Genomic DNA, 13741 nt, shown 5'->3' on the forward strand with positions numbered 1-13741 from the left:
AGACAAGCTCCACTCTGATCTCATAGGACTTGCCCTACTGTATTACCTGAAGCTGCACTGAAAGTGTGGGTATGACCAGCTGGATCACAGGATCAACCCACTAAGCAGAACTGAGAGGCCCTCTGCATCAGCACTCAGGCATTAAACACAGCACAGCCATCTGGTCAAAAGAGGCAATTCTCCTAGTATATCTAGCACAGGTATATCCTCATTTTGAATATTATAGAAAAAGTTGCTAAGGTCCTTGAGAGCATCAGGGTGAGAGCAACACAACAAGTAACAGGGCTGGAGGGCATATATTGAGAGAAGAGATGAAGGACACCCTTCTGGAGAAGAGAAGGCTTCTACAGCTCCTTGAGGATCCATTCCTAGATACCAGTAACAGGACATATGGGAATAGGTCAAAGATGTACCAAGAGAGAGTCAGACTGGACATTAGAAAAAGCTTCTTTACTGTGAAGGAGGTGGGGTACTGGAACAGGCTTCCTAAAGAGATTCTTGATGCCCCTTGCCCATCAGTGCTCAAGAGGCATTTATACAATGCCTTCAGTGCATGCTGTAACATTTGGTTAGCCCTGAAGCAGTCAGACAGTTGGACTAGGTTATGGACCCCTTCCAAACGAGCTATTCTATATTTAAGAAACTGTGAAGAAAGAGATGAGAGGGGAATTACCATGTTTTAGAGCCTTCCAGATTACTGACAGAGTAGGCTGGAAAAGATCATTTTGATTAAAATTATGCTAAAATAAAGAAAACATATTTCCCTTGTATTTTCTTTTTTCTTTGTTTGACTTCAGAATAGAATTAATTACTACTTTATCTGGCAAGTTGAAAGCTTCCAATCCAAGACAACATTACAAGAAATGTGTGGAAGGCACAGAGGTAGGCACAGGTCTTTGGGACTTGGACAGAAAGATCAGCCACTTTTGGATCAGAAATGCTGGCAAATCATTGAGTCAATCTGTTGAGGAAAAGAACAAAAGGACTGCATACAGGATATCAGAACTATGCACTGCCAGTGCCACATGTCACTTACTGTCCAAGGTTATGAAACTACTGCACACAAAGTAAGGTCAAATAAGCAGCATCTGTTCTATCTAGCATATTTCTAGATGCCTGTGACCTCTCAATTTCACACCTGCACAGTAGGGCTTGATTTCATTTCTACAGTTGCTTCTGAAACTGTGGACACTACAAATAACACTCTTATCCTTACTTTATTCCCAGGAAAAATATTACATTTTTTTGTCAGGTCAAAAGCAACCAATTTTGTTTTTAACCTCCTCTTCCACACTTTCTTCTCACTGCAGGATATAAGTACCCACTTTTAACAGGTCTAGAACCAACACCTCCTATCACACACTAACTAGCTTAAAAACACTCCAGAGGTCTATCAAATTCACATAGAAGGTAACCTTAAAAATCAAGTCTTAGAGTAAGAAGGACTCCAGTGTCACGTAACTAGTCGCAATTCCTGCATTTGAAGAACTTAGGGTCTCAAAAAGACAGATCTCTGCTTGTTTTCTACAGCTAGCACACAGGAAGCATATTGGAGAAACTTCAGTTCTGCCAAAAAAATCCTCACATACAGATGCACACAGCTATACAACTGGGTGAAGATGACTTTATACAATTACCCACTCTCTCTTGTAGAGAAAGGTAGTGTGTTTGATTACCAACCCCCACATTAAACTCACAGCAGGCACCAAAACACATATAAGGTACAATTACTGAGCTTACCTTGAGGGTCTGTTGTCTACCGTACAAGTTAGTTTGGCCCCTGATCATCAGTCAGTGGATTCTAGGAAACTGCTGTAAACAAAAACTGGTTTCTCAGGAAAGCAGCAACAGATATCAGGGAGAAAAGACCTTTGCATGAAGAATTTCTAGGCTGAGAGAAAACAGGCAGAGAGGTGACCTAGAAATGAGAATCTGATGCTTCCCCTCAGCTTCTGTCAGTGTTCTTATTAGTGCAGACCAAAACGCAAATTCAAAGCACCTGCTCACAGCCTTGTGGGCTGCACCTTCCTTGTCTGCCTCCAGCAGTACAGGCAACTAAGGCTGCAAGGGTAGGGCTTCTCTATAGACAGGGAGAAGTTAGAGTTCCATTATATTACAACAAGAGTTTGCAAAGTCATACATCTAACTGCAACATGCATGGGTGTTTCTTACAGCCCCGCTTGGGAGTTTGCATCAGAAGGTCCAACCTTTCAGTCTGTGCTTCTCAGCAAAATCCTGGAAAATCTGGTCACTGAGAAAACTCCCAGCTACAAGGAAACTCAACTTGTTGAAGAGGTAGTGAGTCAACTTGTTTCCAATTTCAGCACATTGTAATGCGGCCAATCAGGGTTTGGGCAGATCACTCCCTGATAACAAATGCAGTCAAAACATCCTCTTGTTTTACTGATCCAAAGGCAATGTTTACAAACCCAGAGACATTGGTTAGATGCATGAGTACGCATGAGAGTGTGTGAAATTGTTGGAATGATGTGATAAAACAAGGATTCTGAAGTATTGTCTTGTGACTTATGGAAACAAGGGCTCATGGAGGTGCTCGGGACATCTCTGACTGGAACACTGAGGTACAGAAATCTCAGTGAACATGTACAGGGCTATGTATGATCACATTATGAGTGGCAAACATGCTTTTACCAAGGACTGAATGCAGCAAAATCTGTTGAATTGTCCTATATCACCTGGTTTTAGCATTTTTCTTCCTAGAAAAGATTGCAGGTGTTTCAAATACGTGAATTAGATACCTGGTAAAATTCAATAGTCTCGTTTTGTTCCTAACTCTTATTCAACATTCTTTTTTTTTTTTTTTTCTCCATGGCTGGATCACATCTGTGCTCTGTGTGCTACCTGTATCTACAAAATTTTAGTCCTTTTCAGGCCAGGATCAGATGAAGCTCTGTGAATTGAAGGTGAACCCAATAGTCAGGAGAAGCCTTGAGTCTATGCTAGCCTATAGCTATCACACCTTTCTTCAGGGTAGTTCATAAATTAATAAAATAGTAACAGCGTGTGAAATATTACATGTGGCATTTAAAATGATAATGACAAAACCACACAAAACCTCTTCGTCATAAAATTCCTTGAAAGTGATTACAAGTATTTCAGTTTATTAATACAGATTCCGACCTACAGATGAAAAATATCCTGGGAAACAGAAATGAGATTTAATTATGCCTTTCTCTTTATAAAAATAGAAACAAAGCATGTGTTTCATGTGGGCTTAGGTGGGACTTTTGCCAGAATGAGGGGTAATTTTTGCCAGCTGCACTGGTTACTATAGGATATCCACCCACCCTTGTCACAAGTATTACAAGTGGAAAAAAAACAGGTGGCTCATACAGCGTATATCAATCCTGTCTTGACAGAGCGACTACTGTTCCCTAAACTGATGCCAGTACTTTCAGGCAAATCGATTGTATTCAGTCAAGGTGATGGTGTTCATCCTGCAACACCTCCTTGACCTGCAGGGTATTTTGCTTCTTTGCAATGCACTGCAGTGACTGCATGGATAAGACTCGTCCTTCTGGATTGTCATTTATCTGACAAGCTTAGCTATTCATGAGTATGTTGACACCTTTTTGGATATTAGCAGAAGTATAAATGTTAGTTTATGCTAATAAGTAATACAATGAAAAATAAAGAAAAGGTCAGAAATTGTAGTTTTATATTGCGTGATTTCCCAAGACAAAAGAAATCCAATTCACAGCACATGCTTACAGTTCTCCAAGAAGTATATTTATAGCTGTGAATATGTACTTTGGTTAACCCTATTGTAAGCACCAAGAGGGGAGGAGGGCTTTTTTTTCAGTTTTAAAGAAAAAGCACGAGGTTAATTGGTTTTGCTAGCTGAAGGGCTTTGCACCAGGCAGTGGGAACATGCACTGAATGGAAGAGCTACAGAGACAAATGAGCCAGCCTGTAAGATGAAAACATCCACCTAATGCCCAAGGATAAAGGGGAAACAAAAGCACAAAACTACCATTAAAATAAAATACATGCAAGAAATCCATGACATACTGATATTAGCCAGAATCTCATGCAAACAGTGATACCCTTCACTTAGAAAGGTAAAGGCATATTGTTTATTAGCTGTAATTGCTAGAAGAGGCACTCGTATTTTGATTGAGACATTGCTCAGCTGTCATCATCATATTTACCCGTTCTGGCCCAAACACTCTAGATCCCAAACTAGATAAAAGCATTTCATATGTCATGATCACAGAACGAGTCTCACATATTTTTTCCATTTAAAATGGGGACTAATTATTTGTGTGAGCTAAGGAGCAGTGTAGTAAAAGCAAGCAAGAACAGATCTCATAGGCCTTGAAGGAAAATCACTAAAAAAATGGACAGAAGTCCCTTCTACAGACACATGAACAGCTACACAAAGTCACCACAGAAAATATAGTAATGGAAAAGATTCTCTACATATTTTTCTGATTTATCTTTTTCCTGCTTAGTCACAAGGATCCCATAGGCAAAGAGCGCAATTTTATATAGGAAAATTATCTTGAATTGTCTTCTTTGTTCTATTTCTGTCTAGATTTCTGTCTCTCTACTCTTTCTTTCTTGATTTGATATAAACTTCAATCCTCCTTCACCAGTTACCTGCTTTAGAGAATCTCTCAATCTATTTACCCATCACTACTTTATTTAAGGTCACACATCATATCCTATGCTGACTGAAAATTGGACTACATACCATCCCAAGCCTCACAGAAGCCAACAGAGCTTCTGCAGGAGTCCATCCTCAGGAAAAGCATTATAGGCCATTTAAGGTACTGGCAAAACTTCTGTTACACTGCTACCATTTTCTCTCAGTTCTTAATTTCTATTCACAGTCTTACAAAAGCTCAGGGATATGGCATTATCTCTGTTTCCAGATGTAAGTTCATACAAATCTATGGAAGAAATGACCTCAGCCCACGCTCATGTACAACAGCAATTTCCTCCAGACCTTGATGGAGCCAGGGTGGCCAGAGGTTTGGAAGTGTTTGATACCATGGGAAATAGGCAGCTGAACAGCTTCCATTCTGGGACAGGAATATTAAGAGACTGGTGTCAGCAAGATATTTTTGGCTGATTTTGCACAGTTGTAAGTACCTTGAGGTTTTAAGTTCTACTTGCAGGCATGACCTTACATTTAACAGCTTAGGATCACACCTTACCTGTGATTTTCATAGAAATGTCACAGGTATGAATAGGAGTTTTCAGCATGGATTAAACATAATCTTTTCCTTCTTTATCATGTTTTACTTTATTGGATGTTACAACTTCTCAGCTCAGTTCTTACCAGTAATTGGGACAGTATAACACTCTGCTCTATATGGTGTGCAACAGTTTAAAAATTGATATCACTAACGCTGATACGTGATTTGAAAATTCTGCTGTGTCAATTTTGTGGTGCTCTGAAGTGCTGAAGGTCAGACTCATCTTTCCAAGTGGCTCTTTTCAAATGGACTTGAGGAATAAGGCTGTATCTTCTGTGGTAGATCAGCAATAAAATTTTGCTTAGTAACTAAAATAAAGTTTAAAAAATATTTCTTTAGGGATTTGAGTAAAAGTATAAGTTTGAGAGAAATACATAGAAGTAGACTAGCAAATCCTCTAGGTCAGAATTTCCAATTAGGGTCTATTTTATTTCATTTCTTAATAATAAAATTCCAAACCACTATGCACGGCCAGCAGGTTGAGGGAAGAGATCCTTCCCCTCTACTCTGCCCTTGTGAGGCCACATTTTGAACATTGTGTCCAGTTCTGAGTTCCCCCGTTGAAGAAAAACAGGGATCTCCTAGAAGCAGTCCAGCAGAGGGCCACAAAGTTAATAAAGGGCCTGGAGCATCTCCCAGATGAGGAAAGGCTGGGTAACCTAGGTCTGCTCAGCCTGTGAAAAAGAAGACTGAGGGAGGATCTGATTAATGTTTATAAATATCTAAAGGGAGGTGGGAGGCAAATGGATGAGGCCAGGCTCTTCTTGGTGATACATAGCGATAGGACAAGGAGAAATGGCCTAAAACTTGAAAATACAAAGTTCCATACTAACATTGGAATAACTTTACAGTAAGGGTGACAAAACACAGATTGGTCAGAGACATTGTGGAGGCTCCTATTCAGATATTCAAGACTCTCCTGGTTGCTTACTAATGTGACCTATTGTAGGGTATCTCCTTTGGCTGGGGTATTGGACTCTACGATTTCTTGGTGTTCCTTCCAACCCCTGCAATTTTGTTATTCTGTGAAATTTCTAGAGTGAAATTTCTGTTACTTCTAACTATGCTATGAATTAATACTTTTATATGTACTTGGCACATATAACACAATATATATATATATTTAATCCAGTTCATACATTAAAAGACATATTAGAAATTGCCTACTTGATTAAGCTCAGCACATTGCTATTTGGGTACCTAGACTTCATAAGAATAACTAGTACAAAATATTTTGCATTAACATTAAAATATTTTTCACACTATTTTCACAATATTGTTGTTTGAAAAAATATTTATCTGCAAAAATACGTTTTGTGGATTTAAAAGTTAACAGTGGAATGATTTTGTTATCAGTGTATCATCTTCATTGTGCTTGAAGGAATACCTGCTGTACAAAATTCCATTACTCTATCAAGTAATGATGAACAACCTAGCTTCCAAGTTTTCTATTTTTTCTCTTACCTAATAATGACCATTCTGCTGTGTTCATAATCATGTTAACATAAACATTACTGTTTCTCACTTACTACAAAGGATAGAGAGATAGGTAGGGTATTTATTTTTTAATATCTCTTTATTAAAAGGAGTTGATGGACTATGAGAAGATTCATCAGCTGAATCTTCCTTTAAGGTCAGAAGCTGATCTTACTCTTGTATTAAAAAGCCAACTTTCATTTGCTTTACTATCAGCTAACAGAACTGCCACTAGGAACAGAGAAAACACCTTGTTTTCCAAATAGACCCTGTTTAGCAGTTAATATTTGAAGTCCTGACTTTTTGGTGAAATGAACTACAGAACAAACAATATTCCCTGTTTCATTAACTTTCAAGTCTATTTGAACAGGCAGAATCAAGGCTGAGCATGAAAGGATTGTGATTTGTTTCCATTGCTGGGAGACACAGGATTTGTCCACGTAGCAGTGTGAGGCTGATCAGTGGACTGATGTGTCAGGGTCACAAGGTGCTGCCTATGACCAAGGATAGCTGCTTAAAAGTCAGCATGGTTATCTCGACACCAGGCAGCAGCCATTGCTCTAACCACTGTGTGGACATACCCAGTCTCTTGACTTTATACCTCAGGTATTTGAGCAATAAAGAATGAGGTAGGAACACCAGCTGCAGCTGAACAGAGCTGCCGTAAGTGAGACAAGTGACATGGAGTTAACCAAGAGTGGCTGATACATGCCTTTTGCTTCTCTTAGAAGTTTGAAATGTTCTTATGCAAGGTTACTGCTAATTCACAGACTCCTGGCTTCAGGGGGAATTCTGTTTAGATAATAAAATCATTTACATCTTTGGTGATTTCTTCTTGCTGCGAATAAGCACTGTTTCAAGACATAAAAGCTGCCCTAACACCAGCAATGCACCTTGCATACTATCTTGCAGACATACCACCTTGGTCTTGGAGGAGAATATCTGTGTTAGACTCTATGTGCCTCTATCAACCAGCCTCCTTTATCTGTGCAGTGTCTCCAAGCTTATGTCCAAAGGCTGGATGTTCCCTGTACTTGTTCCTATCTAAACCAATACAACTAGAATGATGAAAATGATTTTTGACTTAGTTTAGTTTAGCTCCAAAACATGCATTTTTCAGTGCTCCTAAGTGATGTTCAAGATGAGATTTATTTTTGCTTTCTTTTCTTTTAGGAAACTGAAACTGGAAAGGTATTTTTGATATATGATCTTTTCTAGGAGTAACAAGAAGAATGCAGGATCAAAAGCAGCAGATCAATGCAGGTGAATGAAGATGGTATGCTAACACCATTTTAATTTCACCACTTAAAAAAAAAAAAAGCTAAAATAAGCAGGAGAATTTAAAAATGAAATGGTTTTTGAAGAAAGAATAAAATAATTTTGGTTTCTAACAAAGGTTTTAAAAATTCTACGTAAAAAATTTACATTTTTATTTTGTCTTTGTTCTTTTAACTGAACAGTTCTGTAAGTTTAGCATAACCTCCTCCTTCCCCATTTTCATTTTTCTCCAAAATAAGTGCTTCAGCCCAAAATTGAGATGACTCTGTGCAAAAAAAATATAAAGAACATTATTTTGTCCTATCTAAGATTTACTTGGTTTCCTCAAAAGAGATGCCATTCCAAGCCATACCATTTGATAGTCAGGTGAATTTAGGATAGTTATAATGGAATATTCCAGGGAATAAATATAAAAAGGAAAAATAAGAAAAACAGCAACAAAACAAACCAGAACACAACGGTTTAATCATTTGAGACTATTACTTTATGCATGGTTGAAAAAGTATATATTTTTGTTAGCTTAACTACTGTGATGACCAAAAAAGTAACTTCTCATTCACTTTTATGGGAACATTAAAGTCAATGATAAAACTTCATAGAAACCTAGTCTCATTGATGTCTCTATTTTTAAACCAATTGAAATGTAGCCCATAAAATATGATTGCATACACTCTTTTTTTCAAAAACCACTTTACATTTTACTTTTATTTATATGAATTAGATAAGCAAAGAAAGAGGAAATAATAAAAAAAAAGACGTGTCTTTATATTTAGATTTTTTCATTATGATGATGTTTGAAAACTCCCCTGAAACCTTCTATTAGTATAAATAATGGAATCACTTGAGTGGATGATTTAATTTTTTTTCCACTTCTGTCTTTTAATCAAAATTTTTAAATTTTTATTTTACTGCTAGGAAATAGTTATTGTCATTTTAATTTAAAATTATGTGAATTACTTGAACTTTTAAAAGCTCTGCTTAATAAAAACTTTTAACTAAATCCTATTTAATACATATATAATTAAAATGAACTGAAATGCTGTTAATAAGAATGACAGGCTCTGACTCCAGAGTTGTAAGTTTCTCAGAACAGGAATAAAACTATTTGTTTGTATTCATATATGCTTGTGCATATTCCTTAGAAAAGAGAATGAGTTTTTCTTATATTATTGGATGAATTCACCTTGCAGCGCATAAATCCTTAAATGCTTCATGTCACTGGGGAAATGAGCAGTACCCATATTCAGAAATATCTGCTAGAAAGATCAGATTTTGCATTTTTTCCTATTTCAGGACAAGACAGAGAATAAACTGCACCATCCCCTATGCTAAAATTGGACTAATCAAAGACATCAATCAACATCATTCCAGGGAAGAAACATTGTGAAAAAATATTATAGTACGCTGAGTTCTTGGTTGATTTTAGTATTCAACCATACACCACTGGCACCAGGGACTAGAATATTATACAGCAGATGCTAAAGGATGTTCCACTCCAAGCAACATTTTCAAATGGCGAGCACATTAAAATGGAAGTGAGAGCTCTGCTTAGGACAGGTTGAACTGTATCATTGCTTTCCAGTGATCTCCCACAACTTGCACCATGCAGAAGAAGTGAGGCAGGCTGACAGAAGGCAAGGAAATTGGTTCTGATATGTTTTTGCTTCCACATCAGAAAATACTGAAATAAGCAATCAAGATAAATAGTTACCTTTTTCAAAGCTGCCCAGCCTTATTCCTTCTTTGACGACTATCAATTTGAGAGTGGGAGTGAGACATCATTTTGCAAGCAGAGGTCATACTGGAAAGAACAATGCCATGCATGACTAATAAAATCCTTTGATTCATGAGGAAATTTTGATTTAAATTTCAAATCAATAGTCATCTCTACCAAAAACAAGTTTTGAGCAATGAAGAAGGTGAACTCTGCATTTCCATGGAGATAGTTTGTGAAGCATAACATATGATGGGTCTAATCTTCTTTCATATGTCATTTCTTACCATCAAAGTACGTGTTGCTCCTTGCTAAAAGAGCACAGTGATTACATGAAAGTGATCTATATTTTCCTGTTGGTTATATTCTGCTCTATGTAGTTGTAAATAAGTTAAGCTCCTTATTATCCAGTTATTAATAATGCTTTATACAGTTTCTGGTTTATAAGTAACTGAGACAAATTATAGTTCTAAAACCAGAATTGTTTCCATAATAGCTTAAAAGGAGAGAAAAGTGAAGCCATGTTACCACTAATAAAGTCTTCTCGTTAACATTATATTACTTAAAATATCCCTCTCTTTATCTATGTGAGGTTTGACTTTTTTTCCTAAGTTATAAATCCTGCAATCTTGGTTACATTTCATGGGAAAAAAAATCTTTCCTTTTTTTGTGATTACAGTCTCTGCAAAGAACAGCTTCTTATTGTTCAGCACAACTGAAAGTGTTGGGCTATAGCAGAAAGACAACTACAAATGGTTATACCAAAACAGATGCAAACCCAAGTGGTCATCATCTCTTCTATTTACATGAACAAGAACATACAGAATGATCAGCATCAAAGCTTTGAGGGTTGAAAACATTTTATCTGCTCAGGCAATAAAAGAAACAGAAAACAAAATCCCTCAATAAAGCCAATGTCCACATTCCCAGTAGAGCAGCAGATACACAAAATGTGTTTTTCCATCAGATGTTGAGAATGGAAATATTTGGAGACAAGCTGATGGCAATTAGCAACAATAATGTGTCTTAACTGCTATCTTATTTTTGTTAGTCATGCAGATCTGGCATAGAAAGTGCCTGAGCTGGATTATGCTCTCATTTGTGACAAACCTGTTAACCCAGATGCAGCTGCCAGTCCAGATGTGCCTCCATGGCACCTGTGCAAATCCACAGTCTATATCCCTCTAAGGTATACAGTAAAAATAAAAATGTGATGGGAATTGAGGCACCTAATGGCAATAAAGTTGCAAAAATGTAAATGAGGTAAGATTTTGCTCTACTAGAATTTTTGCTACATATAAAATTATCTGTGCCAGACCGAGTAAAGATGGGTTTTCAGGTACTAGCACTGGCAATAGCTTGAGAGCACTGGCCAATAGAAAGCTTACAGAGCACTTTATCTCTGGGAACTTTGTGAGCAGATGCTCCAAACTCTCACAATGTTGCTTCCACAGGCACAAGTTTCAAATCATAATTGCGATTTAAAACTGCAAGCATGCACACGGCTGATTGCACATGAAATGTCTTCTGCTGCCCTTCCGGGTGGCTGAGGTCACTCTCCAGGTATGAATATCACATTAAACGATGGTACAGGATTATACAGATGACAGAAAGTACTGAGTTACCGAGGAATGTGTTATGCCTTGAGGAAAAATGTGACGAAAAATGGCACCAGAAATATCTCATAGAAATTGTCACTCATACAACAAGAACCACCTTAAGCCCTCTTGTTATCCTTTCTGAAGACTAAAAGGTGCTGTGACCTTGTCTTCAAAGGTAAGCCCCAGAATATCTCATGGCAAACCATAACTGTTCCTACTCTCCCTAACCTTATGCCTGGTTAGAAGCGAGCTAAGGAGAAAGCAACAAATATGAAAGCTGCCACTCACCTGGCTTAGTACCTCTCTGCAACATAATCATAGGTGCAGAATAAGAATCAAAAATTACTAAGTTGAATTCTATGACATAGCTACAGAATCAGAGAGGAAGGAGAGGAGATGTGTTTAAAAAAACAAGTGGAGAATGTAAAGCAGGAGCCAAGCCACCTTTCTTTGGCAGCAGCTCCACACATTTTCTTTCCTGAAGGAAAGGCAAGAAAGAATTTTTTTTTTTTTCCATTTGAAACTACAAGGTAACCTAATTATATGAGTGGATTTTAGCTTTGACAGCAAGGTTAATGATCCAGCACTTGGAAGTACACCAGGACACATTAGTGACCATAAGAAGTCATAAACTTGGCTTTACATTTAAGTGAAAGAAACCTTGCAGTACAGCATCTCGTCATCCTGGTGAAACATTGCCTATGTGCTGAGTTGGGAAAAATAAAAGCTTTGCATTCATTAATATTCTTTCCTGTGATAGCTAAGTAATATCTGGAGATCACCCATTTCAAAGCCAATCCCAATCTTATGTCAGCGCCAATATTGTATTCTTATTACCATTTTATTTTTGGTTTTGTTCTTCACACCTTGGAAGATGGCAATCATGATGAAGGACCCTGCTGTCATGTCTCAAGGAGTGTTAAACTCAAAAAAAACTAAATTCATAGGTTCAGAGAGTTGAAGGCCAGTTACTGCTTTGAAGTTGAGCACTGCAGCATTAGATGAAACTTGTGGAATGGGAAAAAATCACTCAGTTTTTTTTTGTTGTTGTTTTGTTTTGAAAGAATTAAAGTCAACCATTCAGACAAAAGTAAGTGACAGCAGAAGTGTGTGCTGCCATCTCAGCCCTAGGTGATACAGCTAACAACAAATAAAGTGCAGATAGCTCAAAAATGCCAAAGGAAAAAGTGGTAGGTGTAAAGCAAGGAGATAATAAACAGTAAGCTGACAAATCAGAAACTTCCAAGGGAAATAGATCAGTCAAACATGGGAATTAAAACAGCAGAATTCAAAGAATGCAGTTAAACACAGCATTCAAAGAGTCTAGCTTGACAGAACCTGAGAAGAAAAAGATTATTTCAATGAGAAGTGCTGATGACCTCTGATGTTGCTCAAGGGGTACCAGAAGCAGCCTTGGCAGGTGGAAGCTGAGAGCTCTGAGCATGTCCCACAATGACAAACAAAAGCAGTGGGCTCAGACAAAACACTAATGTAGCACTCATTGAAAATATGAACTCAGACCACCACAGTTCAGATAAAGAGAGATCAGAAGCTTAAGACAAACAGGAAGTGATTTCATTAAATAAGCTCTCTGGCTGTAAGTAGAATGTTGCTTGAGAAAGAGTGCACAGGCAAAACTTCTCCAGGAACAAATATATTCAGTAGCTATCTCTGTTTATATTCACAGTAAATATACTTTCTTAATATATGTCACAATAATAGCTCCTAATTTTTCTCTCTCACTGGATTTACCCTTTTCTAAGTGCACTGGCTTCAACAGTGGACCTCTCAGATTTCAATGGGGTATGTGAAAGCATCTTGCACCAGCAGACTGAAGATGCTACTGCAGGCAGCTCAAGTACTTTCTGGTTTCACTTCCTCTTGCAAATTCCCAAAGCTCCTTTAATATCATTTTTCATTTCTGAATCCTTCCAAATTTACTTTTATTCTTTCTCATAATTTCATTGGAGCTCGCAGAATCATGGAATCATAGAATGGCTTGAGTTGGAAGGGACCTCAATGATCATCATACTCCAGCCCCCCTGCCTGTAGCAGAAAACAACAACATTTTCTGAGCAATGGGAAACACAGCCATCACACATCCCCAACAGAAACCCACTCTGGCTCCCTGCAAAGTGTTTAATTGAATTGAAGCCAGAACAGTTGCTTTCCAGGTTATTGGTCCAACTCCCATCAATGCAGGCTTGTGTTAGCCCAGGGCTCTGTTTTTCTCAGCACCTCTTCTTTATCTTAGTAGCTGTTTGTTTCTTGGGTTTTCGTTTCAAGCTCCCACATGAGTACCACTGCAGATACAGTTCTGTTGCAGCCATAGAGTGGGAGAACCAGGAGATGCTCCAGCTGCCCTATGGGGTGCAAGCTGTATGGCTCTGGGAAGGAGCAGCTCAGGTACTGCTTGCTTTCATTAGCTTTTCCAGCTGCCCTGAGCT

Source organism: Phasianus colchicus, chromosome 4 (genome assembly GCF_987193195.1).
Source record: "Phasianus colchicus chromosome 4, bPhaCol1.hap1.1, whole genome shotgun sequence".
In the NCBI taxonomy this organism is placed as follows: Eukaryota; Metazoa; Chordata; class Aves; order Galliformes; family Phasianidae; genus Phasianus; species Phasianus colchicus.